Source organism: Pezoporus wallicus, unplaced genomic scaffold (assembly GCF_028554395.1).
Source record: "Pezoporus wallicus isolate ANWC-B61680 ecotype Strahan unplaced genomic scaffold, APGP_CSIRO_Pwel_v1 contig_3817, whole genome shotgun sequence".
NCBI lineage: Eukaryota > Metazoa > Chordata > Aves > Psittaciformes > Psittacidae > Pezoporus > Pezoporus wallicus.
In genome coordinates, this window is record NW_026635157.1 from 2,554,068 (window position 1) to 2,577,900 (window position 23,833).

Genomic DNA, 23,833 nt, shown 5'->3' on the forward strand with positions numbered 1-23,833 from the left:
AGACTTTGTAGAGCACAAAGTTCTCCTTGCCAGCTTTTGGGAGCTTAGTTAGACACCATCTTCAGTGTATTTGCATTGAACTGGAAGAGTGGCTATGTCTTCTGTCTCACCATTTTCAGGTGATGTGGGCAAAAAAGCAGCTGTCTCGTCCATATCAGTTTGTTCAAAAGCAGTGACCAGCTTTTCAGAGGCTGGCTCGGCTGGTGCAAGAAAACTTCCATGGGAGATCTTTTTAGCTGAGGTGCAGCTATTTTGTAGAGGTCCTGCCTGGGCTTTTGATGGTCTGTCCAGTCCTGGAATGTAAGAAGCTTTAAAGAAGAAAATATGGGGGAATGGACCTGAAGGTTATCTTGCATGAATCGCAGTCATGTGGTGCAGGGATCATTCATGGTCAGTGCCACCACTGTAGAAAAGGGACGGTGATAGTGCTGGCCTATTTCAAACAGCCTTTCCTGGCTGATATGTTTCCCAGATAGAAACCTGGGAAACAGCCATAAACCAGCTTAATGAAAGCTCCTCTTGAAGCACGTGTTTGTAATGTGTTGCATTATCAGTTTCCAGCTTTCCTTTCTGTACAGAAAGCTTTTAGCTGCTGCTTGTGAGCTGTCTTCACAGAACATGTAAATTGAGATATGAATTGAGCAGAGATGTTTCTATGCCCTTTTTTTCACATGTGAGTTGTTGCCTTTGCATGGGAGAGGTTAATGATTTACTTGGCAGTGTTTCAGAATGAAACTTACTTCTGATGTATCTAGGGATATACCTGTTAACAAAACAGTTTTTGTTTTTCAGATTGCCAGTGCTACCAAAACAGAGACTTACAGCAAAAAGTTCTTCAGTTCGTGGAGCTGCAAGGACAGCATTAAGAATACATCCCACCCTTCCTCTGTGCTTCCACCCCAGGATGCATAGGGAAACAAGGCATGCAGAGAGCAAATAGCATGCAAGGTTTGTTTTTATTTTCTTGGTTTGTTTATTTCTGAATGTATAAATTGGGTTATGAAACGTTATAGACCAAGGTCCAGGTACATCCAGCTTAAAATTTGCCATAGTCCCCGGGTCTTACCATTTCGTTTTGGCTGGTTGCCTTTGAAGTTTTAGAGTAAACCAATAGCGAGCACCAGCTCTTGGGGAAATGTAGGCTATCTGAATTGTTTCTCTTAAGGCATTCATCCAACTTTTAATGCCTCTGACTTCAAAATAGGTTGTATTTACAAAACTTCAGGCTGACAAGCATCCAAATCTGTAAATAGCATAGATGGAGTTTTCTATGCTGAAGGAGGGAGAGGGAGGGCTTTAGGCTTTTTCCTGCCCAGCTATTAAGAGTCCTGTGATGTGGTAGATGCCTGTCTGTCAATGGAGGGGGAAGAGATCAGCAGTTTCTTGTGTAGACTGTATCATTCCAGAATTAGACAGAAAATTATCAGCAAAGAGATGCCCTACTCCTGATGTCTCACTGTCCCTGAAGGACAGAGCAGTGATAAAGTTTTGTTCTGGTGATCATCAGATGTTTTTCTGCTGTAGTCACAACTCTTTATGCATTGCACATGAGAGAGAGACACTTTGGTTGGGTGCTTGAAAGACCTGGTGCAACTGAGCTTATGGGAGGGCAGGTTTCCTCCACCCCCTTTAGTTTTGTCATGTGAAATAAAAGGGTTGGTTTAGAGATTTAAAAAGGGTTAATCATGATGCTTTAGAAAAGGGTGATGAGAGTTTTTATTCAACTTTTCATTATTTTCAGTTGCTTCAGCATTGTTTGCCATTATTATACTATCTGCTACATCATGTATGCTACTAGTTAACACAAAATTCATATGTGTTTGGGCTTTGTAGCAGGAATCCACTGGGCAACCTTGACAAAGCCAGCTTTTAGGAAGTTTAGGCCTATGGGCAGTTTTGCACATCACAAAGTCCTAGGGAGTAGGGTTGGACCTCAGCACATCCAGTTCATTCTCATTCCCCGGGAGTTTAAGCACATCCGCTGGTGAGGGCTGCAGTTTCAGAGGGATTTGGTCTCATCCCTTGCTAGGACAAGATTGCTCTTCTTGCCTGACAAAAATGCTTTGGGGCAAGATGATGCTGAATAAACAAGGGAACTCTCCAAGCTGCAGGTTTTTTCTGACTGATGAACACCAGGCAGGTGACTGTTAGAGCTGATTGTTATATAATATTCAAACAGTTAAAAAAATATGTATTTAGTTTATTTTGTAACCCACTCATCTCTCTCAAAATCGGTACATAATGGAGCATTGCTAATTTTGCAATGACTTCAAAGTTTCGCCATTTCAAAGGAACTTAGGACACCAGTGCCACAGAAGCAAATATGCACAAGCTCTGTATTTGCTGCTGTTTGGTTAGCAGAGTATTTAGCCTGTTCATTTCTAAAACAGACAGGTTATTTTTAATACTAGCTTATACATTCAGAATATATTATAACATGAAAATGGATTTTCAGGAGTCATCAGTGTTATGTTGAACATGAGTACAACAGTCTAGAAGTTCTTCTGAGTTTTTGAGTTTTCCCTCCTCAAAAAGGTTAAGTAATACAAACAACCCACCCCAAAAGAAGCAACTGGTAACTGATTTTGATAAAAGGACAGCTGTGATGCTGTGCCACTGTGATTGATACAACTAGACTTACTGTTCCAGTGTGTTGTGCCATGCTTTATTGCCTCAGGTTAAAAGTGTCACTGAGATTTTAGATAGTGCAGCACTCATAAAAAGTTGTAATTTGTCATGTTATTCAATCTGGTGGGGGCTTGGGTTTTGGTTTTGTTTGATCTGTACTGGGGAAAGGAAGTATTGGACTTGATTCTAAAGTATAATGAGACTAATGTCTGTTGGAGCATTATGTCCTACAACTGTCAGAGCGTGCTGGTGGTTTTCACCACGTTTCGGTGCACTGGGATAGATGCACAGTGTGTTGCCTTGCAAGTTGTTCAGCTTTTCAGCAGCCAGTATGTTTTGTTTCATTTTGCTTGTGATCACATGCAGCTTTCCAAAAAGCAGTGAAAACCGAGTGCGAGTTTGTCAGTGGAAGAAGGTGAATTTGAGAACTATGCGAAGACATGGAAGACATAATTACAGTATGCAGATTCCTAATGATAAACATACCGAGAGCATCCTAAAATTATAAAGCAGTACAGTGCATTAAAGCATTAATTTGCATTTTGGCTAAGGCGTAGCTGTGTTTTTGGGCTATCCCTTTAATTCTGCTCTTTTAATTACCTGCTGACCAGTTCCTGGGGTGAACACAGCAGGAGCTGGGCCTGCAGCAGTTCTCTGATGTAGTGGTTTCTAGCAGGCAGAGCAATGGGATTCCTAAGGTTGCTTTGAAACCTGGGGTCTCCTGCTATAGACCAGCAGACTGACTTGAACAAGAATCTAATTAAAAAGTCCAAGATATTGACTAAAGCTCACAAGTGCCATCTGTTCAGTTTTACAACCTGAAATTACTCAGAGAATCACAGAAACAAGTTTGGTTGTTCCTGCATTTATGTTGCAGCTGAATTTTGTTAAAGCAGATAGCCTGTACAGGCAGAGGTGTGCAGACTGTGTTATTGTTAATAACCGCTTGAACTTCCTCAAGTATTCCAATAAAGTATGTGCTGGAGATAGAGGTGCTTTAAAACTTAATCTCATGAAGAAGGCATTAATATCCTGCTGACCCTGTGCTAATTTACCAGCCTAGAGTGTGCTTGGAAAGGGACAATGTGCGCTGGGCAATAAGAAGGTACCTGTCAAGGTATGTTTCCTTGGGCTATGCAGGAGCAAGCTCTTTCTTGCTGCTGGAGTTCCCACAGGACAAAGGCACATAGACCATTCCCTTTGCAGGGTGGTGGGATCTGGTTCTGAGGGCTCCTGGTTTGTGCAGCCGAAGAACCTGCTTGCTGCCCATTGCACATAGGCTTCAAAGTGTTGCTCTGCCTCTGGGCACCACTCAGAGGACACAAGCACGGACACCCGTATTACACTGACTCTAAGGCTGCTCTGACGAATGACTTGTTGTGCATGTGTGAGCTTTAGAAAGCCTGAGTTAGAAAGAGAGCTGGTTAGCATGAGATACGAACACGCTGAAGGTAGTAAGAGTGAAGTACTTACTGGTATGTGTTCACGTGGGATCTTCAGTGGTGGTATAGCCTGAGGAAGATGGACACCTAATTTTTCAGAGGAGCCTCTTCTGAAGCATTGCTGATGCATAATTAAGTAGGTCACTGTGTGCTTACTTTAATAGCTGTTTAATTATGGCTCAGACATTGCTGGCATATGCAGTAAGACTGTGGACTCAGATGTTTAATTAAGATATGGTCATAACTCCATCTGTAAACTCATGTAACAAATTGTTCTTAGGTTAAAGTAATTAAAAACAAGGTTTGGTTCTTTGTCCTTTTCAAGTGAAAGTCTTACTCATGTGGTTGATCGCATGAGAAAATGCCACAAATTTGTAGACCTGGGCCCGGGGTGTGTGTGTAGAAACACTCCGTGTGTGTGTGTAGAAATGCATTTGTGATAGAATGATCAGGAAGCCAATCAAACATGAGGAGAATACTCACCAGTGCCTTCACATAAACCATGGAACAGAGCAGACTTAAAAACTCTCTCAGGAACATGTAAGGTTAGTACAGTGTACATTCAAACTTCATGTGAAACAAGATAGGGAGATGGCAGAAGGAAGTTTTGTAGCTCTTTGGACAAGCCCCTGTGGCTGATGTTCAGGCGCAGTGTACAGGAGGAGAAGTGCGAGGAAGAAGAAAATATTGGTCTGCTGAGGGAAACCTTGTAGCCTGCTGTTAAAGCTCTGTATTCAGGAAACAATTTCTTACTGACAGGCAAAGGTGGATAAATTCAATACAGCTGAGTAACTGATTTCCTAAAAAGTCAATCTGGTGTATGCATTTTTTGCAGTGAAATTTTAGAAGGAATATATAAGATCCTAAATGTTTGTAGTTGAGGTAATATTTCTATCTCCAAAGCTGGCTAGCTGTAGTTATTGTCTACCCTTATTTTCTATTTATACATTAATTTCCCCGTTGCCTTGGTGTTCTCTGCACAGCTTCATCCTCCACTGCCTGACAACTCTACTATGCAGGTAGCAAGGATCATCAGCCTTAGTAAAGGTGACACCAAAAAGTTAGGCAAACGCCTGACAAAGTTTAATGATGTTACCCTCCAGCAATAGGGCTGCTCTCCCTGTTACATATATTCAGTTTGACACTTCCGTAAGCTGGGACTGGTGGGAAGATGCTGGGGTGAAAGGAGCGAAGTGGCACCTTTCCCTTATGGAGATGTTGGGGTGTGTTATGGGAAGGGGAATGCAACTTCCTGGGGAAGCACAGGGAGCTGACCTGCAGCCCCACTACGATAACTACCTGTGTGCCTGCTATTGCTCTGTGGTCAGCAAGATGTATCTCATCCATCATGCTGGAGAGCTTATCCTCCTTCGCTGTAACATAAGGTGGCAGGGTTTTGGTACGTGTAAGTGGCGTAGCTGATATGCCTTGAGCATCACCCCAGGTTTTTCCCGATTGATATATCCAGGCCTTGAACATAAACAGTGGTATTCTATGTGTGAACACAGCAGCACAAGGAGTATTTGTGTTTCTATTTCTCCAAGAGGCATTTTAGCTGAGCTCACTGTCAGTCGAGGTAGATCATTGTTCTCCCACCTGAGCCTTATCACTGTCATGAAATGGACATTTTGCTCTGGAAATCCCTGCTGGAGGTACCAACAGCTGCTGCTTTTTGTCTGCTCAGAGATGTATTCCTTCTGGTAAGGATGAGCTCTCATTTCTGCTCTCTCTTTCCAGTGTCTTGTGAAACCTTACAGTGTGATGTACTGATATATTATCTTCTATTCTGATATGTCAGAAAAGTCTGCCTTTGGTTATGTTTTTCTTCTTAAAATTATGTTCATCACATGTTCCCTACAGTCTTGTGTATAGAACTAATCCCTTAAAATGTATGTTACATATTTCAAAACCGATGGCTGTCTAATAAAGGATAATGTCAAATAGGACAGTAAAACGATATTGGAAATAGAAGATCCAGAAAAGAAAATAATGGATATTGAGTGTCCCCACTTCAAAAGAGAGTCAGTGTTTCTTGTTCACATGCTCATGTCTTGCACAACCTTTGATGTCTTTTAAAAGCATTGTGGGCAGTATTGAAAAGAAATTTGTGGTGTATGTTTTCTCTCTAAAAGACAGCATTTAAGAAAATGTTGCCTCTTTATATTTGCTGTTACAAGCAAACTTAGTGCGTGGTCCATGTAGTATGCTTATATGTGACCTGAAATTTTATTACTGTTCTGTCTAGCCTCTTGTTGGGATTCAGAATATAAGGATTGATACACAAAATTAAAAAGCAAACAAACAAATTAGGTATGCTAAATTTGGGGGTTTTATAAGCACTACCCTGTAGCAACACTGATCTGGTGGAAGCTGCAGGACTTAGTTTTCAGGTAGCTGGGCTGGTAAATGTAGCTACAGCTCCTCGGCTCATTCATTAAGGTCGTGCAAGAAAGCTCTGCTTTTCATATGCTGATACATTTGCTGTTTATGTTGCCCAGAAGTGGGTAGTTTGTGCATGAGTAACAGCTGCTGTTAGAGTCCAGTATCTTATGAAAGACATTTGGCCTTTAGGTATATTTCTCCCTTTGGGCCTACTAAGCCAGTTGTTTTCCAGAAATGTTCTTCCTTTGAAGTTTGTGCAGTGTATTTGAAGAGGTGACAATATAATTGCAGAACTCCCTTTCATTTGGGACCCTAGTGGAATTTGAATGGAAAACAAATGGTGCCACCCACTTTCCTGCATTGCTGATAAGGCGATAAGGGATCTTGCACACTGATTGCTGAGGAACTTCCCTCTAGCCTTAAAAAAACAAAACCAAAAGAAACCCCTAGTTTTAGGAAGCGCAGTGCTCTGGATTGAGTCACTGCAAAACTGAGGTTTAATGTTGCGGATCCCTTCTTGCACTATTAAAATGCGACTGATGTAAGAGCTGCTGTGTTCTGTTTTGCTGGGCATGAAACGGTGGAAGGGGCCAGGCATGTTCCAAATCTGTATCACATGGGCCAGTAAATCAACTACCTAAGCATTGAACCATCAGCTTGTTGTCACATCAGAGGGAGGGGCAGAAGTTGCCTGGAAGATTGAAGGCATCAGAAGTGGTGATTATTTGTTGGTTTAGTTTTAGGTTGCAAAGTTTTTTCTTTACTCTTTTCTGCTTGATGAGTTGGCACAATGGATGAAATCCTGTTGCTATTGAAGTTAGTAGGAAGTTTGCCATCAGCTTTACTGGGACAATGGTGTTTTTAATATGGTTTGTGTGTTTACACAGCATGTGTGTATTTTATGATTCCCTGGTTTTCAGTTACCTGAAGAAAATTATACTTTACAGTGGGAAGTTTCACCTAATTACAGCAAATTTTGTACTGGTTTTCTCAAAACTTCGTTCTTTTTTCTACAGGAAAGGGCATTTTGACTGGCAGACTGACTTCTGCTTAGGAAAAGAATTAACAGTATCTTTTGACTTTGACGCTATACAGTAGTAAAACTAGTCATGTATTTCTTTGCTGCTTAACTGATGTGCTTTAGATATTTCACCAGCTACGGGTACATAATGGTAAAATTGCACATGAAATGTTTTGAGGAAAGGACTTCTGTTTCAGAAAAAAACCCAAACAAGTGTAATGGAATTACATGGATGTTCTCCTGATTGCTATCTTGAAAGAACCCCACTTAATTCTTCTAGTGGGTAAGAAAAAATGGGAAGAAATAATTACATTTAAAGTGTGTGCCAGTGTAATCTGCATGCTTAGACCTCCGTATGTGAATTCATATAGAATACTTCTGCTTTTTTTTCTATAAAATAATAGTATAAAGAATTCTTATACTGATTCTTAGCCTAGGACACTAATGTCAGATGCATTTGTTTAAATGTATTGTATATGTATCTGCATATGTGGCTTTCATTTATTTTAATTTCTATTAAAAGGCTGTATGAAGGGTGAGTGGGAATAGAATATTGAGCAGTAGTGAGATAGTAGGCTGAGCTATTTCTCCATCTTCTGGCTATTTTTAACTGGTAAAACTTACTTAGATGAAAAGCAGTTCTCTTTACTGTGCATTCAGTTAAACCTTTATGAGCTATGTCCTAGCATTTCTTAATAAAATCCATGTTAAAGTGTTATTGTGTTCATCTGGCTTCCAGGACATGTCTTCTGTTGCATGCTGGCAAACCCAACTGAAAAGCAGTCTCCTCTTTATAGCTCTTGGTATCTTGCTGTAACCTGAATTAAGTGTTCTCGAGGGCAGGGGCCGATTTTTTTTTTTTTTTCCTCTGTCTACTACCTAATGCAGTGGGGAGCTTGTGGGAAGTGAGTGGATGCTTTTGAACATTAGAGCAGAGTAACACATGCTAACATGGTGCTATCTGAATGGATGTGGGGGTAGTTCACAGAGTGGTTTGCGTTGGAAGGGAAAGGACATCTTGTCCAAGCCCCCTGCAATGAACAGAGACATCTTCAACTAGATCGTGTTGCTCAGAACCATGTCTGAGCTGATCTTGAATGTTTCAAGGGATGGGGCATCTACCATATTTCTGGGCAACCTGTTCCGGTGTTTTGCCACCCTTGTTGTAAGAAATTCCTTCCCTGTATCTAGTCTGAATTTAGCGTTCTTTAGTTTAAAACCATTATCCTTTGTCCGTTGCTACAGGCCCTACTAAAAAGTCTATTCCCATCTTTCTTATAAGCCCCCTTTCATGAGGGAGACAGATGAGAAGATGAGAAAGCTCTGGCATGAGGCTTACTGCAACTTTTTTCCATGTGGCCTTCTTTTCCCCAGCCATTACTTGAGCATTCACCGCACATTGATCTTCACCTTTCTTGTTTTCACAGCTGCTACAGGTCCCCCCATCTGTCCATAGCCACTGCAGATGAACCATGGCAGTCCTGAAAAGTTAATACCCAATAAAGCATATTTCCAGGTGGCAAATAACTAACTGTGCCATAACTTGTTGCCTTGTTCATCCTTTTATCCTCTCAGGACCCAGAAACCGTGCTGGGAGAGGAAAGCCTTTTTAGTGCTTGTTCATTCCTTGCGTCAGCAGCATCTGGGTTGTTTCAGGAGCTCAGCAGATTGCTGCACTAGAGCTTAGGAAATGGTTGTAAGATGTCTGTGTTGGTTTATTTCCTGTGTGTCATTTCCTGTGATATTTATACAGAATAGCTCTTTCTGTTACACAGATATAAATCACCTGTGCTATAACGCTGCCATAGAAAATGGAGCAGTATGTTATGTACACACACATTAAGACTGTAGTGCTGTCTACTAATGCTATTAAAAATACTTAATATAGTGGTAGGTTTCTGGAAAATTGAGAGTGAATTCCTGTGGGAGTAACAAAATAACAAATTTATGGATATTTGTGTTCTCATTTTGTGTTAAGTCTAAATGTATTTCTGTCTTTTGAAATGCTTTTGGAACTAGTTGAATTTTTAGCTAATGTGCATATCCTCTAGCTTTAACAGGCTCAAATTTCTTTACTGTGGTCTTTGTTCCCCCCAGATTATTTTTCATTTCTTCTTAAAATAATGTGAATTTAGATCAAAGTATTAGCAAATAGCACAGGATTGGCTGTATACCCAGAACCTCAACATCAGTATTTATCCAGACTATATATAGCTGATTGATTAAAGTGGTTTCAGGTTTTGTGCAAGTCAAGGAGCTATTTATGTGTGTTGGAATAAAAGCCATAGTGTTGAACAAAGTTTTGATTATTCACAGAATGAAAAGATATTTGATTTCCAAAGCTTTTGTAGAATCAATAAAGGAAGATTTATAGTAAAATCCAGGAGATGAAGGGTAATTTCCTAAGCTCTTTGGACTTCATGGGATAAAACACAGAGAGTGAAATTGACTTTTGATAATTTTTTAAAATTAATGTATTGCAAGGCCAGAGGTGGTCACTGTGATCATCCAGTTTGATTTCCTGAATAATACAGGTTACGTGACTGATTTTTTTTTTTTTTTTCTTTCCTTTTAAAGGAACATTAGTTCACATATTTTTGTTTTAAATAAAAGGTAATAGGCCTCAATCTGTGGTAGACTGCTTCATGGTTACTGAATTTTGTAATTCCCCCCAAACCTTGTTTTGACTCTGCTGCTGCTGGTCACTGATGGAGACTGGTTCTGATAAGTGGACTTGTGAGCCTGACCCACCACATCCTCTTCCAGATTCCAGCAGAATGCGATGCAATAAGCAATATATGGTGCTTTACCAGCTGCTGCTTTTCTGCATGTGTTTTGACAAACAATGTACAACATGAAATCCTTTCTTGCTGCATTAAGTGTGCAGCCTGCAAGAAAAGATGCAACAACAGAGCTTGGGGTAGCTGAGCCCCATCCATCCCTTGGCTACCATTCTGCTGAGAGAAGCCCTCTTGTCCATGTGTCCATCTTTCCCTGTCTTCCCCCTTCCACTCCCCTGCCCTCAAGTGGGGATAATTTTGCCTCTTCAACACAGCACTTCACGATTTGAAAATGAAAACCCGGCTCATTATGATGCCTTGTATATGGTTTGAACATGCTTTGCCAGGCAGTAGCAGGTGGTACCAGCAATAAACAGCCTGATTTTTTTTAGGTAGTTATGATAGTGGAAAACTGTAGTAATTTCCCTATCAAGGTCTTGGCATCATTGAACACTGTGGGGATTTTACCTTCAATGAGACCTGGGTCAGCATTCATCCACTGTTTTTTTTCCTTTCTCCCCCTGCCCTTGGTAACTTGAGGAAGATTTTCCTACTGGGACAGAGATGGCAATCTCTGATTGTGTTTCTGAGTGTTGCTCCTGCAGCAAACACATTTATTGACAGTCCTGGTCAGAATCACATCATTAGTTAAAATGTTTTAAAATTTTAAACCCCAGGTTTTATAACTGAAAGGATTTGGAGATCTGTGTAACTACAGAATCACTGTAGTTACAGTCTTCTGTCTAGACTGTGGAAAGAAAAGAGCAAGTGTTAGAGTGAAGTGGTAGCTTAGTTTTTGGCTAAAAAGTAACAAAATAATCTGTCATACAGAAAACTGACTTTGTCATGAAGATCAGTTTTCATTAGAGAAAAAAAAAAAAGCAGAACTGTGCTGTCAGCTAGTGGATATTTCTTTCCAAACACTTATGCAAGGAGTGTATGGAAAATTTATACTGTGATTTTCCCCCAAATGCAGTCTAAATCTGAACAGGCTATTTTAAAGTGAATACAGTATTACAGAGTTTCAAAGACATTACTTGTAAGCTGTGCGTTATTTATTTGGAAATGATTGCTTTTGCCTATTTCTGTGAAAAATGGATCCAACCTGCTGACACTTGCAACAATCACTTTTTGTTTCTTGTTGGCGCAGTCAGTTGCTAGAGGCTTTTAGCACCATTGTAAGGGATAATACGTCATTTCCCTGCCATGTTGCCTCTTTTACTCATTTGTCTGTATATGTACCCTTTCTAAAGTAGCTTGATCTTAGATGTCCTTATACTTAGAAAGCTTTCGCTGACATCTATACAAAGGTTTCACTGCTGAAAATCAAGCTATTTTATTTCTCATCTATTTTTGATGAGGCTGACCAACAGCTGATCCCAAATCAAGCGATAACAGACTTTTATATACTGGAAGAATATTATGTGTTCCATATTTTGTTCTTTTCTAATTAGGTTTGTCCTTGCTTTTTCATTTCTTCAAATTGCCTATGTCTTTCTTTTACATAACTGAACAAAGCAGTTCTCTAAAAGTTCCAACACTATTGATGAACTAATTATCATCTTTAATAATTTTAAAAAAATCAATATTTTATTTTTCTTTAAAATATTGCTGACTCATTTTGTGCCTGTGTCTTTGTAGTTGTAGTGTCATTCCTACTTCAGGCATACCTGAAAATAAAAGAAAAAGTACTAAAAGAAAAAATAAAACCAACAACACAAAAATGATGATTTGAATGAGGAAAGGAAATGTAAATTAATTTCCATTTATTTAAGGAAATTGTTTGGGATACTGCCCTGGGTTTAGCAGTAGCAGTCAATTTTTCTCCTTGGTAGCTGGTGCAGCGTTGTGTTTTGACCAGGACAGTATCCACCCTCTCCTTAGTTCACCCCTCCTTAGTCGACCTGGTGTGCCTCAGCCCCAGAGTGAACGAGCTGTCTGGCTGGGTTTAAACCACGACAGCTACTCTCCAGGCTTGTCATTCTGTGACTAACTTATAGGGCATGCTTTTCAGCCAAGTGTTATAACGTGGACTTCATTTTGGTTCCCAGTTGCACCGGTGTGAAAGACACGGGATGGAGCTGTTGGTTTTGATCAAGAACGTGTCACATGTTCAGAGAAGTTTATTGGTGTAATTCAGCAAATACACAGTTGGGATATTTCTAGCAGGAGAAAGGAAAATGGTAGATGGATATAATTACAAAATGTTATGATGCATTTATCTGTTTAATTGGGTGGTGGGGCTTGTGTTTCTGTGCTTGGCTTCTACAGGTCAAATATCCTTCCTTGCACTTTTGAGAGGGCTTTTGGGCCTTGTGCTGATGTAGAGTTCCTGCATCAAAATGCATTCAGGCATTTTTGGTAAGATAGTAGAGCATTTGGAGACTGGCTGTGCAGTATCGGGTGTGTCAGGGAGCAGTGTGGTCTTTGCTGGGGCTGCTGTTGGCAGCTGTAATCGGTGCTGGGGTCTGCCTGGGTCACCAGATAGCAGCCAGGAGCTGTTAGAGCTGCTGCAGGAAAGGGGGTCCCTCCCAGGGTTTCCCTTTTGTGACCTGACACCCACTGGAGAGCCTATTGGAGGGGCTGAGCTGCTGGGAAGATATCCTGCCCTTGAAGGTGGGTACGAAAACACATGAACAATTGTCTGGGCTGAGCCATTCTTAATGCCCTTACAAAAGGGCCTGACGGTGACCTTCTCCCAGGTTCAAGACTTTGAAGCAGTCGGGGAAAGGTCTGGTGCAAGGGGCGCAGGCAGCACCTTGCTCTGCACTCCTGTATGCCACAGTTGTGTGATGGTTCAGTTCTGGAGGCCCTCTGCTCTTCTTGGCTGGTGGTTAGGACACATTTGTGCTTGCCTTTTCTGTTTTCAGGGCAACAAAAACTCAGCAACTCGGGTGTTATGGTGCATTTAGCCTGAGAGGCAGCTATCTACCAATAACTTTATATTACAGGGGAAAGCTGATCTTGGTTTATTGTCTGATTTTAGAGCTTCAGAGCTGTCTCTGCATAATATATCGCTCATATTCACTGCTTCATTTTGTTTCTTTAGTAAACTGTTACAGTGGAAGCAAAAATTATTCAAACATTACTCAAAGCTAGTTTTGATGCCATTGCACAGACGGACTAAATATAATAGAAGCTGATGCTCCTGCTAGTCAGGGGGGGCAGAGGAACTTGAAATCCAAGGATGTGAGTGGGAGAAAGCCCACATAAGCCCACAGGATGACAGCATGGCCATCTGGCTGTCTCGCAGGCATAGGCACAGACGTCCTTAGTTATTTTCCTATGAGAGATTTGTAGCAGGCAGCTGTAGTAGAACACGTTACCCGTATCCTAAAGGCCAGGTTGCAACAGACAAGTGATGTGGTGAGATAAGAGCATGAGGAGAGCTAGGTAGTTGTAACAGTCAGGGTGGTGCAGCGGAGGAGCTCTCCTCTGCCAGGAGCTCAGCCTCACTTGCTACTGATGTTCCCAGGCAGCCAGCTTCAACCTAGTGTTCGCAGTAAAAAGCTGCTCTGGGTGAACCAAGGGGTCACAACCCGACCTGTCACGTCACCTCATGCGGATAACTGGGTGCGTTTTGGGTGCTCATTCTCGGGCTGTGTTCAGAATGGGAGGTAGGGAATAGAGGAGTAGGTGGGGTGGTGGGAGCAGCCGTGTGTCAAAGAAGGGGGACTTCTGCAAGGGTGGGAGTGGGAATGGAGAATTGTTCAGCAGATGAAATTTGTGGTGCTGATGTGAAAGTAAGGGGAGATGGGAAGAGGAGGTGATGAAAAAATAGCTGGAAGAAGAATCTGGGAAGCACGGAAGAGAGAATCAATGCATGGTGTAGTTTGTGTTTTATAATTACTTGGTGAGCAAAAAGCCAATGAGATGAGAAGCAAATATTGCCAGTAATTTGGGCAGCTCGACGGCACCCCCTTGTTGCTCAGGTTGTAACATACCTGAATTGCTACATTGGACTACATCCATGAGGATTCTTCTACCTAGAAATTGTTTGAGATTTTAATTAGGTTTTTCGTTAGAGAGGTAGCTTTCATCTAGTAATGTCCCTATGCACAGATGTTTATTATCTTCTTGGAAAAGGGAGCAGGAGAATTATTTCAGGGCAGACAGGATACCCTTATCTGGTGCTCTCCTTTTTCAGTTACTGCAAGATGTGCAACTTGTCACAAAAGAGGAAAGGCTCATTTCCAGGAAAAGTAGCAGTTGAAAGTGTTGATGAGTATGTTACTGGGGAAAAAAAAAACACAACACAAAACAACAAACCAAACTCAACAAAACTGAAACCACCTCATGGAGTAGGTTATATCTTGTATTTTCATAGCAAGAGAGGATGCATGCATATGTTCTTGCTGCAAGATTACTCAGAAGAGACCAGCTAATACAAGCACCCAGCTTTCTCTGGCACTTATTTAAAAGAGGATGAATTAGTCTCTGAAATGCCTGGGTCATTCCACTAACTGTAGCAGGAATTTGGATTACTGGTTAATTTACAGAGCTGTCTTGGATCAGAGGAGATTAATCCCACTCCCCTCTGCTCACTGCTGGAGGTGCCCAGCGCAGAAGAGCCATGCAGTGGGTGTCCAGGCAGCACTTTGGCAAGGTTTGGCCTGTGTGGCAGAGCCATGTGCTGTACCCAAACAGGAGCAAATGCTGGCTCTTGTGCACTGTTCCGTTGCTGCACAGATGGAGTCAAAATGGCATTTCAGGCTGACTTCTCCTTGGTTGTTTATGGCTTGTAGCGGTTTCAGGAAACGCTGCAGTATTAGTGTTGCTGGGATTCTTGGATGGTGCCGTTTCCGTCACTTGGGGAGCCATTGTTCTGATGTGTGAAGGGCTGCAGAACATTTGTTTGAGACGGGGGTGGTACGCAAGCACACAAAAGTTTTGGTTTTTGTTTTGAAGCTGCTTTAATTTTCGTACGACATAAAAATGGCATAAAAAAGGCAAAAGCTTTTGTGGTCTGTCACCCTGTACTTCTTACAGGGCTTAACCAGTACAGTATTATCAAAGCCTTTAGTTAACACAGTTTTTGTATTTTTTTTTTTTTTTTTTTTTTAATTTATGTAAGAAATGTTTGGAAATTTCCAAGATGTTTCCCAACGAGTTGTTTTTACAGACCACAGCAGCTTGTTCACATATTGGTAGCAAATGTAAACCTGCAAAAAGTGGTGAGAACTCAGAGATAAGAAGCTGATCCAGGAGGTTCATACGTTTGCAGCAGATTCAGAAGAGGAAACCTCTCCCTTAATGGTAGAGATATTTATGATGAATTAGAATATGAATGTGAACACAGTGTGAATTACAGTATGAACTGTCTTTTATTTGCAGACTGTTTTGTCTACTGAGCTAATGCTGCTCATAGAGATGGGGTTACCTGCAGTATTTACAAAGAAATGGTCTTGTCCAGTTATGTGGTTGGCCTTGTTAGACCTGCTTGTTAATCACAGTCTTAACAGCTCCTCCCAGATAGATTAAGTAATATTCTTTTCAATTTGCCATTGGAGAAGCTAAATGTGAGGTGCAAATCACTGGTATTTGAAGCCCAGGAGCTCCTTCCTGGTGGTCTTCTGAGCAAGTCTTTGTTTTGTGTGTGTGTTTTTTAACTGTGGTTTCTCAAATCGTGGTTCATTAAAGTGAAATTAATCTAAATCCAGAATTTAGGTAGTTGTTGACACTGTAGACACTGTAGTACCTGATGTTTTCTCACTCCCTTGTACAGAAGTAGTTGTGTTGGAAGGCAGTCTCCATTGCCTGTTGCAGCTGTGTACTTGGGCATGCAGGAACTGGTTGTTTCTTCTGAATTATTTTGAAAACCTTGAGAGGGACACCACGAGTCTGAATAGATGCTGTTGCTTTATAATTTTCTTCTGTGAAATACTGATCAAAGCAATCTGTTTAACTGCTGTAGGACAGTATCTGCCTCTCTTTCCTTACCTCATAAGATCCAGGATTATTAAATGATGTGGTTGTGGTGCACAATATTTGATTGGTGTATATAGTAAGTCTCCAGCTCTTGTTTTTCATATGGACTAGTTTATTTCCAGGGCAGCTCCCAGGACAGTTTTGTGCAGCTTTGAGAGAAGCCAGGGTGGGCTGCTGGGTCACCTGCAAGGTGACAAAGTGCTGGGGGTTTAGTGGGGTGCAGAGGAGCAGTCCTGGTGACAGCTTCTGCTTTCCTTTCTGAAAGCCAGCTCTTGGGTTTGGATGTTTGTATAAAAATGGACGTGGTCGTACCTGGTGTTCAGCTGGTGGCCGTGCTCTGCTCTGCCAGTGGCTTGCTTGTGCAGGTGCCTGTGCCCAGTGTTGGACTGGGCTGGGGCTCCTGTGCTTCTGCTACTGCGAGGCTGCTCAGAGTTCAAGTGTGGAGCAGAGAGGAGATGGGGAAAGATATGAGATATTTTTTTAGAAACGTCAACATTTTGATGAAACTTGGAATTGAACATTTGTATGCACTTAATTAAGCTGGGGAGTGTACAGTTTTATTCTTACTGGCAATGATGCTGTCACGAACTCGCAAGTAGCCAGAAGTGAACATGTAACAGCCAGAGTGTGACTGTGTGGTCCATGAGGGTGTGGGCAGCAGGCAAGATCTTTGTGAATTACAGGGCTCAGTGCCACCAAGGTCTTAAGGTGCAGCTGACCATCCACTTATGCTCTGCTGAGTCCAAGGGCCAGACTGTCATATGCTGCTCTCTTCTTTTATTCCATCTGCTCTGGCTACTCCTCAGTCCTTCCTCTCTTTCTCAGGTATGCTGGCAGAGGTTTTTGTTTTGGTGAGTGCTTTTGTTTGCAGGCAAGGAGCAAGGTACTGTTGCCCTGTCTGCCTACCTACAAAAAAGCTTCAGGCAGCGTGTTCTTCTACTCCCACTTATGGCGCAGAGCTCTGAGTCAAGTTGAACTATCTGTCCTTAATACACTTTGATTAGAAAATGCCAGTGCCTTCACTGCTCAGCAGGAAGCTAGGCTAGGTGGGCTGCATCCCACACCGGCTATGGAAAATTGCAATTTCCACCCCCCTAACACTGAACAACTGTTTTCTTTCATGTATAAATCACAAATATATCTCCTGTTCCACACCATACAAAACAATGCTGTTTTGTTTTAATGTTTTATTCTCCCTTGGTCAAATGTTTGTGTTTAAGGCTTGATTAATTAAAGCACTTTGGAAAAATTAACTGCCTTTTTCAATGGCAAACCAAAACATGAGGTGGTTTCAGTGGAACCAGTGTTTGTCTTCCTCACAAATGAAGGCTCAGATAATACTCTGCACACTGTAATTGTTTTCTTTTAAGGCATTTGATGCACCCAAAAGCACTAATATGCAGCAGGCATCATCAAAAGCTAGCCTGACAAGCATCCTGAAACACTGCTTTCAGCAATGTTTGCTTGTTCTTAGTGACTTTTTAGTGGATCAGTTGAATAATCTCAGCAGCAAGTTTCTAGTAGATTGCTGATCACCGTTAGACACCCGTTATATGTACTTAAGAACCTTCTTTCTTCTGCTTCTCACCTGGCAGCTGGAAACGTGTTTTGCCTCTGGTTAACTCTGCAATCTGACTGTTTGACATCTGACACTGGCAATGTTACCTCCATTACCATCACCATTCATTAAATTTCAATAGTGCTAGTTGTTCTCTTATAGCATTTTGTGATAATGTTACCCATCAACCCAAACCATCTTAGATGCTTCCCTCTTGAGGGCATCAAAGGAAGGGGAACCAAATCTCCTTTAAGGCAGGGAGCATGAGACATGAGCCGGTTTTGTCCTTGCAAAGACTTCACAAAGAAGCTGTGTAGCCTTGTGCTTACATACCCCCCCTCAGACTGCTTGGGCTTTCCTCAATCCGCCAGGACAGCCCCCAGGCTCCTGAGTGATCAGATGATGTTGTGTTACCTCTGGGGGAAATTGGTCACGTGCTTCATTTTAAATAAGAAAACAGATTGTAAAATGGGGCAAATCAGTCTGGAAACTGCCCTAGCTATAGATGTGGTTGTGGGTCTCTGTTACCTGCAAAATGTCCTTTTCTCTCCCTTTTTTCTTGTGAAAGTGATAGACTGCATTTTTGTCCCACCAATTTATTTCAGTCTGTGGAACCACTGAGATCTCTAGCTTTTTTCCCAGTTAAGAATCCAACAGAACAGAGGTTTTGATGTCACTGGTCATGACAGTACTGAACAAGCTGTGCATTTACCTGACAGACATCTGCAGGGGTTTCTGGGCTTGGTTCCTCTTGCAGGCTAGGTAGCTGTGTTATCATGGGTTATATATAAATATCCCCAGGACAGGGGCTTGATTAGGGGTCCGGCAGAGACCTGCTGCCTTGGCCTCCTGCCAGCCCTGGGGCAGTGGCCAACAGCACTGGTGGCTCCCAAGTGAATCATCTGTGCCCTCAGCTGCTGGGGTCACGGGGTTTTGCTGCTGGGATGAACCCTGAGAAAGGGCAGATCACCTGGGGCTGGTCAGTCAGACCCTTCAGAACTTGGGGGATAGTCATTAACCTAGTTAATGAACACTCTGTTTTACTGGCAGAACAATGCACGAGACCTTTAAGAATCTTCTTTATGTGCCATCCCAATTATACTCCAAGTCAGCGCCACCTTTTTGGGTTTTATTTTCTTGCCTTTCATCTTCAGGTTATTCCTGCAAACAGAGAGGAAATAATTCTGACAATCATTTATCAAAGGTAGGTAATAAAACAATGGAAGGATGTAGGCTGAGGCATAAATGGGATACTGTGACAGATGTAGATGATTATTAACCAGCTGATGTTTCCGCAAGGGCTTCTAATCATAAACACAGCATGGAGTGAATCTGGGTATATTAATAGCAAAGGTTTTATGGAAAAATCTAGGTGTGAGCTTTTTCTTTAACATCCCATTTCCTGCTTTAATTGATAGAGTGTGAAGCTTTCATACAAATAATTTGGAAATTATTATTTTGCTTTTCTGACACTAAGTATGTGGTACAGGCCAGGAACAACATGCTGCAGAAGGGTTTCTTGAAAAGGACTCCCACAGTGACGCTTTTTTAGAGATGTGACTAGTGACAAATGCTAAACTTGGTGATATAATACAGCCAAGTGGCTGTGGTAGGAGTATCTATTTGTGTCTATGCAACCTATGTTTTCATGTGACTTTGCAAGAAAGGGGAGGTATTATCGCAGAGAGATTATTATGCTGCAGAACTTGTGGGGTACACTTCCAATTTTCCTCTAGCTTTCTATCAAATGTCCTCCTATTTAGTTTTAATCCTGTATTGTCCTGTGCTATGTTTTGGGAAATGAAATGCTAGGTTTGTACTGTAATCACTGGGTTAGAGTTGAAATACTTTAAATGTGCACCTTTCTTTCCGAGTCTCTGCTATAGCTTTAGCGCATCACTTTTGTTTTCTGAATTTCTGAGGGGGATAGGAAATGAAAAGGTTAAACAGAAATTACCTAAATAAAGCAATGAAAGCTCTTTCTAATGCATTATATCACAGCTCTGCAAATATCGAGTCCTAATACCATTTGCAAACATAAACAGCTTGTTTGCCTTATAGTGGCTGGTATTTCTGATGTGTAGAGTGGCTGCTTGCAGCGCATATAAAATGGGGTAGAAAGTGTTGAGGAAGGAAAATAATATTATACTGCTATTAAAAAGACTATATATGAGTGCTAATGCATTTGTTGTTTTAATAATTTGTATTTTGCCAGTATTGGCCAATGTGGTTCAGACATTTTGTGACAGGAACGGCCCTATCTTAAAATGTAAAAGTAAGGGACAATAGCATAAGTTAATCAAAAGTTATGGACAGGAACCAGTTTCTCCACTGGTCACACCCAGCACTCCAGAAATGTGATATAAAGTATAAAGCCAATGGGGACCAGAAGCCCTGAACTTGCAGTGGTTCTTCTTGCTGCAGCATGTGCTTTCTGCAGGAATGCTGAAGGGTCCACAGCAAAGCATAGCACTTAGGGCACATGGCCTCTTTTTCTTTCCTTTTTTTTTTTTTAATGTTTTAATTTTTTCCACCTCAAAGCTGTTGCTCTGCTAAAGAAATCTGCTTAAATTAAGCAGTCTGTGCCAAGTGAAATCATTCAATTATTGGTGGTTTTTGGTCTTGCCTTTGAATAAACAGAGCCTTCCTGACGGCAGGGCAGTTCCTCAGGAATTCCTTTATGGTGAATTAGGCAGGGCAGTGATGAATAACTGGGGGCAAAGGACACTGAGCAGCGGACCAAATTGATTACCTAAGTCTTTAGATAACTTCTTGGGGGTGATTTTGGATGGGCCTGGTATCCTCTAAGGCATAGGTGGAGCCTAATCTCACCCTAGGGGCCTGATCTTGTTAGTGTTTTCTAATGTGTTATCTATAACTTTAGAGGGCTAGAGCTGTGTAATGAATTTACGGCTTGCAAGAAAGACCAGGACCTGCCATCTTTGCACAGTCATGCTCATGAACCCCTGGTACATGTGGGATGGTGGTGGCAGAATGTTGCTGTGGTGCACTAGGTAGTCCTGTGGCCATCTGCTTCTTCACCCTCTGATCCCTAGCTGCCTGTTTACCACAGTGGCCTTCCCTCTTGGCACATTGCAGATGCAGGCTTTGCCACTTGGACATTCCCCATTGAGGGGTCCAGGAGCTGCAGAATCCAGCATGCCCGCACCCCAGCGCAGAGTGTGCACCTACCAGGGGAGCACAGCAACACGATTTCACCATCCTGCCAAGCTTTTAGAGGTTAGAGCATCTGTTAGGAAGCCTAGAAAGCCCTTTACCAGTATTTTGTGTCTTACAGCAAACATATGATCTGCCATATCTTGTTATAGGACAGAACTGGATTCCTGTAAGAGTTGTGGCATGGACTGTTTTTAAGTGCACTTGGCTTCACAGCAGCCTAATGTCTTGACAGACTTGTCATTCCCAGCAGTCATTTGTTTTTTAACTAGTTCTGGACACTGAGACTATCATTGTAACAGCAGAGCAGTTACAGTGATAAGAGCGTGTAGTCTGTAGGAGTGTGGAGCATGATTCCCCCCTTTATATCCTGTACAAAACTAACCCTCTGTCTGATCGCTATCTTGAAAGACTGAGGTAGAATCAAACATGTATTTTTTTTGTCCACTGTCCTTTCATCTCTTCTGAATGGTCTTCTCAAGCTCCATTAAAAATATGACCTATTCTTATCCATCTGGCTAGGTTTGAAGGGGCCCTGGATTTAATATTGAGTGCTGCTCCCTGATGAACATGCTGGGGACATGACTAAAGATGAGTGAGGAAATGGGATGTGGGACTCGGGATGGGAGCAGGAGGGAGTGATGAGTTTAGTTGTTTGTGTTTGCACTGCCAATTCACTGTACTGATAAGAAGCTACTTCAGCAGTGTCTGGTATTTTCAGAGTTAGGTTGGTGACGAAATGTGCTGCTTATCATGGAAACTATACAGACTTATGGTGAAACAAACTTTGAAATGGATTTAGGAGCATCCCCACTGTTGCTTTCCAAAAGCATGGACTTGGATGGGTAAGTCTTGATTCCTGTTACTACAGCAGAGCAGCACTAGAAGGGGCAGCAGTCAGACTGGTGACCTTTCCAGGCAGTGCTGTAGCAGCCCCTCAGCACCTGTCCTGGGTTTCTTACCTTTTCTTTGAAAGAATTAAATTCAAAATGGTGCCAAGCTTTGAGGGTAAAACGAGCTCACAGGATTTAATCAAATCTGCTGGTGCCTGTGTAGCACAGTTCAGTGCCTGCTGGGGAATCATTTTGATCTGTGATATTTCCTTTTTTAAATGTTTTATTTTAAATGGAGTGTTCCAGGAGGAAATAGGGGGAGCAGCAGATGGATGATACATGGGACAGCAGTTAAAGTTAACTCTTCCTAAACTCACTGGTGGCAGACTGGCATGCACTGTTTAGATTTACTTCCAGTTTCAGCCTCTTGCAAGCAATTGCTATATCCAATGGCCAGTCTCAAGGTACCAGCAAATTCCTGAAAGAGTAGCTTTCTCCTTGGAGGAAAGAGGAAGGGGAAACACTGCAAAAGCTATATTTCATTATCTTGGATATACAGAACGGAAGCGAGTTCTGACACTGGCCTCTTCCTGCTTCAGGGATTAAGTTCTCATGCTCTGTAAAAATATTTCCTGGGGCCATATGATTCCCACCAGTAAGAATATAACTAGCTGTATCTTCACCTGAACCAAACAAGGAACTACCCTTCTCTAGATGGCACATATATATCTTGGGATCTGTGCTTCTTGTTCATTTAAATTGAGCAGAAATGGTAGATGATGTGTGGAGAAGCAGGAAAATGGGAAGGGCTGGGTAGGAAACAGTTCATAGATTGTCCAGGTCCATCTTTTTTTCTTGTTGTGACCTTATGCAGAAAGTCGTTCTCACATAGATTCACAGGTTGTGTGGTGCAGAGGTCACACATGGAAGAGTTTGTCACATGCTAAATTTTGTGTTCAGTTTCTTTGCTTCTTAGTATTGTTTAGTGGAGAAGTTGTGGAAGGAGCATGGGAAGCTTGGCGGGGCTCTGGCCAAGGAATTGCAGCTGGTCTCCTAATTACAGAAAGAGAATGATATACAGGCCTGTGGGGATCTGTCAGACACATATTTATTGGGCAGGATGGAGAAGGACTTAAAGCTATCGCCCGCTCTTAGTCACCCCCTCCCTATACAGTGCATGTGCACTGAGTTTCATGACACTTCTCAGCCATGCAAAATTCATCATCTGGAGTACCTTTGTCATCTCCCTTCTCCCTGGTTCCTGCCCAGTCTGCAGGTTCCCCAGGTTCCAACTAATGGCTGCATAATGGAAGAAATAACATGAAACATACATCCTTATCAAAACAAGGGATTCTGCAGTTTAGGACTGCTAAGTGATAACCCGACCACCTTTGCTGTATGCTATGCCTCCTCAGACATCAGTGAGGGAAAGCACATCAAAATTGCCATGAAAACAAGAGAAGAACCCACGTGTGCTGGCTGCTGCAGCACCAAGTAGTTGGAATAGTTAAAAAGAATTTTAAAAAGCTTTGTCAAAAGTGGCATGTGTTGATATATACTGATTTCTGCAAAGCTTGGGTCCCCGATTTTTGGGACATTGACTGGGGACAGTGGGGAAGAGGGGTCAGATCATGTTTGGAGTCTCTATGCTCTTCTCTTAAAAGACTTGCATGTAACTTGCCTTGTGCTTTTTCGTTATGGGAGGGGAAGAAAAATGGGTTGGACATGATGACCTTACAAGGAAAGTGGACAAAACCCTGCTTGTCATTTATTTGTGCAGTTCCAGGCTTTAGCTAGTGTTCCTTGGACTCCTTGATGCCTTTGCCCTACCCGCACAGCTCAACACTCTCATGGAGAATATAGGCAGAAAGGTGCACAGCAAGGGTACAGTTCTGTACTGTTTGTCTAATACTCTTGCACCTTCAAGGACACAGTTTGTCCAAGCTAATCTGAAGAAAATTCTTAACTGAGTGTGAAATGCTAGCTCTGCGGTAAGCTACCTCATGCTAATTTTGGTCCAGCTGAGAGTTCACCTTCAGGAATGCGGAAGAAAATTCATCAAAATAATGTTTTTTACAAGGAGT

The 23,833-nt window shown here is 41.9% G+C and overlaps 1 protein-coding gene across 1 annotated transcript in view; it reads left to right on the top strand.

Moving 5' to 3' along the window:
* Positions 1-822: 822 nt before the first annotated feature.
* TIAM2 (TIAM Rac1 associated GEF 2) overlaps positions 823-23,833 on the top strand; it is a 134,524-nt gene continuing 111,513 nt past the window's right edge. The window contains exon 1 of the mRNA XM_057406274.1: positions 823-948. The gene's annotated coding sequence lies outside the window, so the exon portion shown is untranslated. The remainder of the gene's footprint in view (positions 949-23,833) is intronic.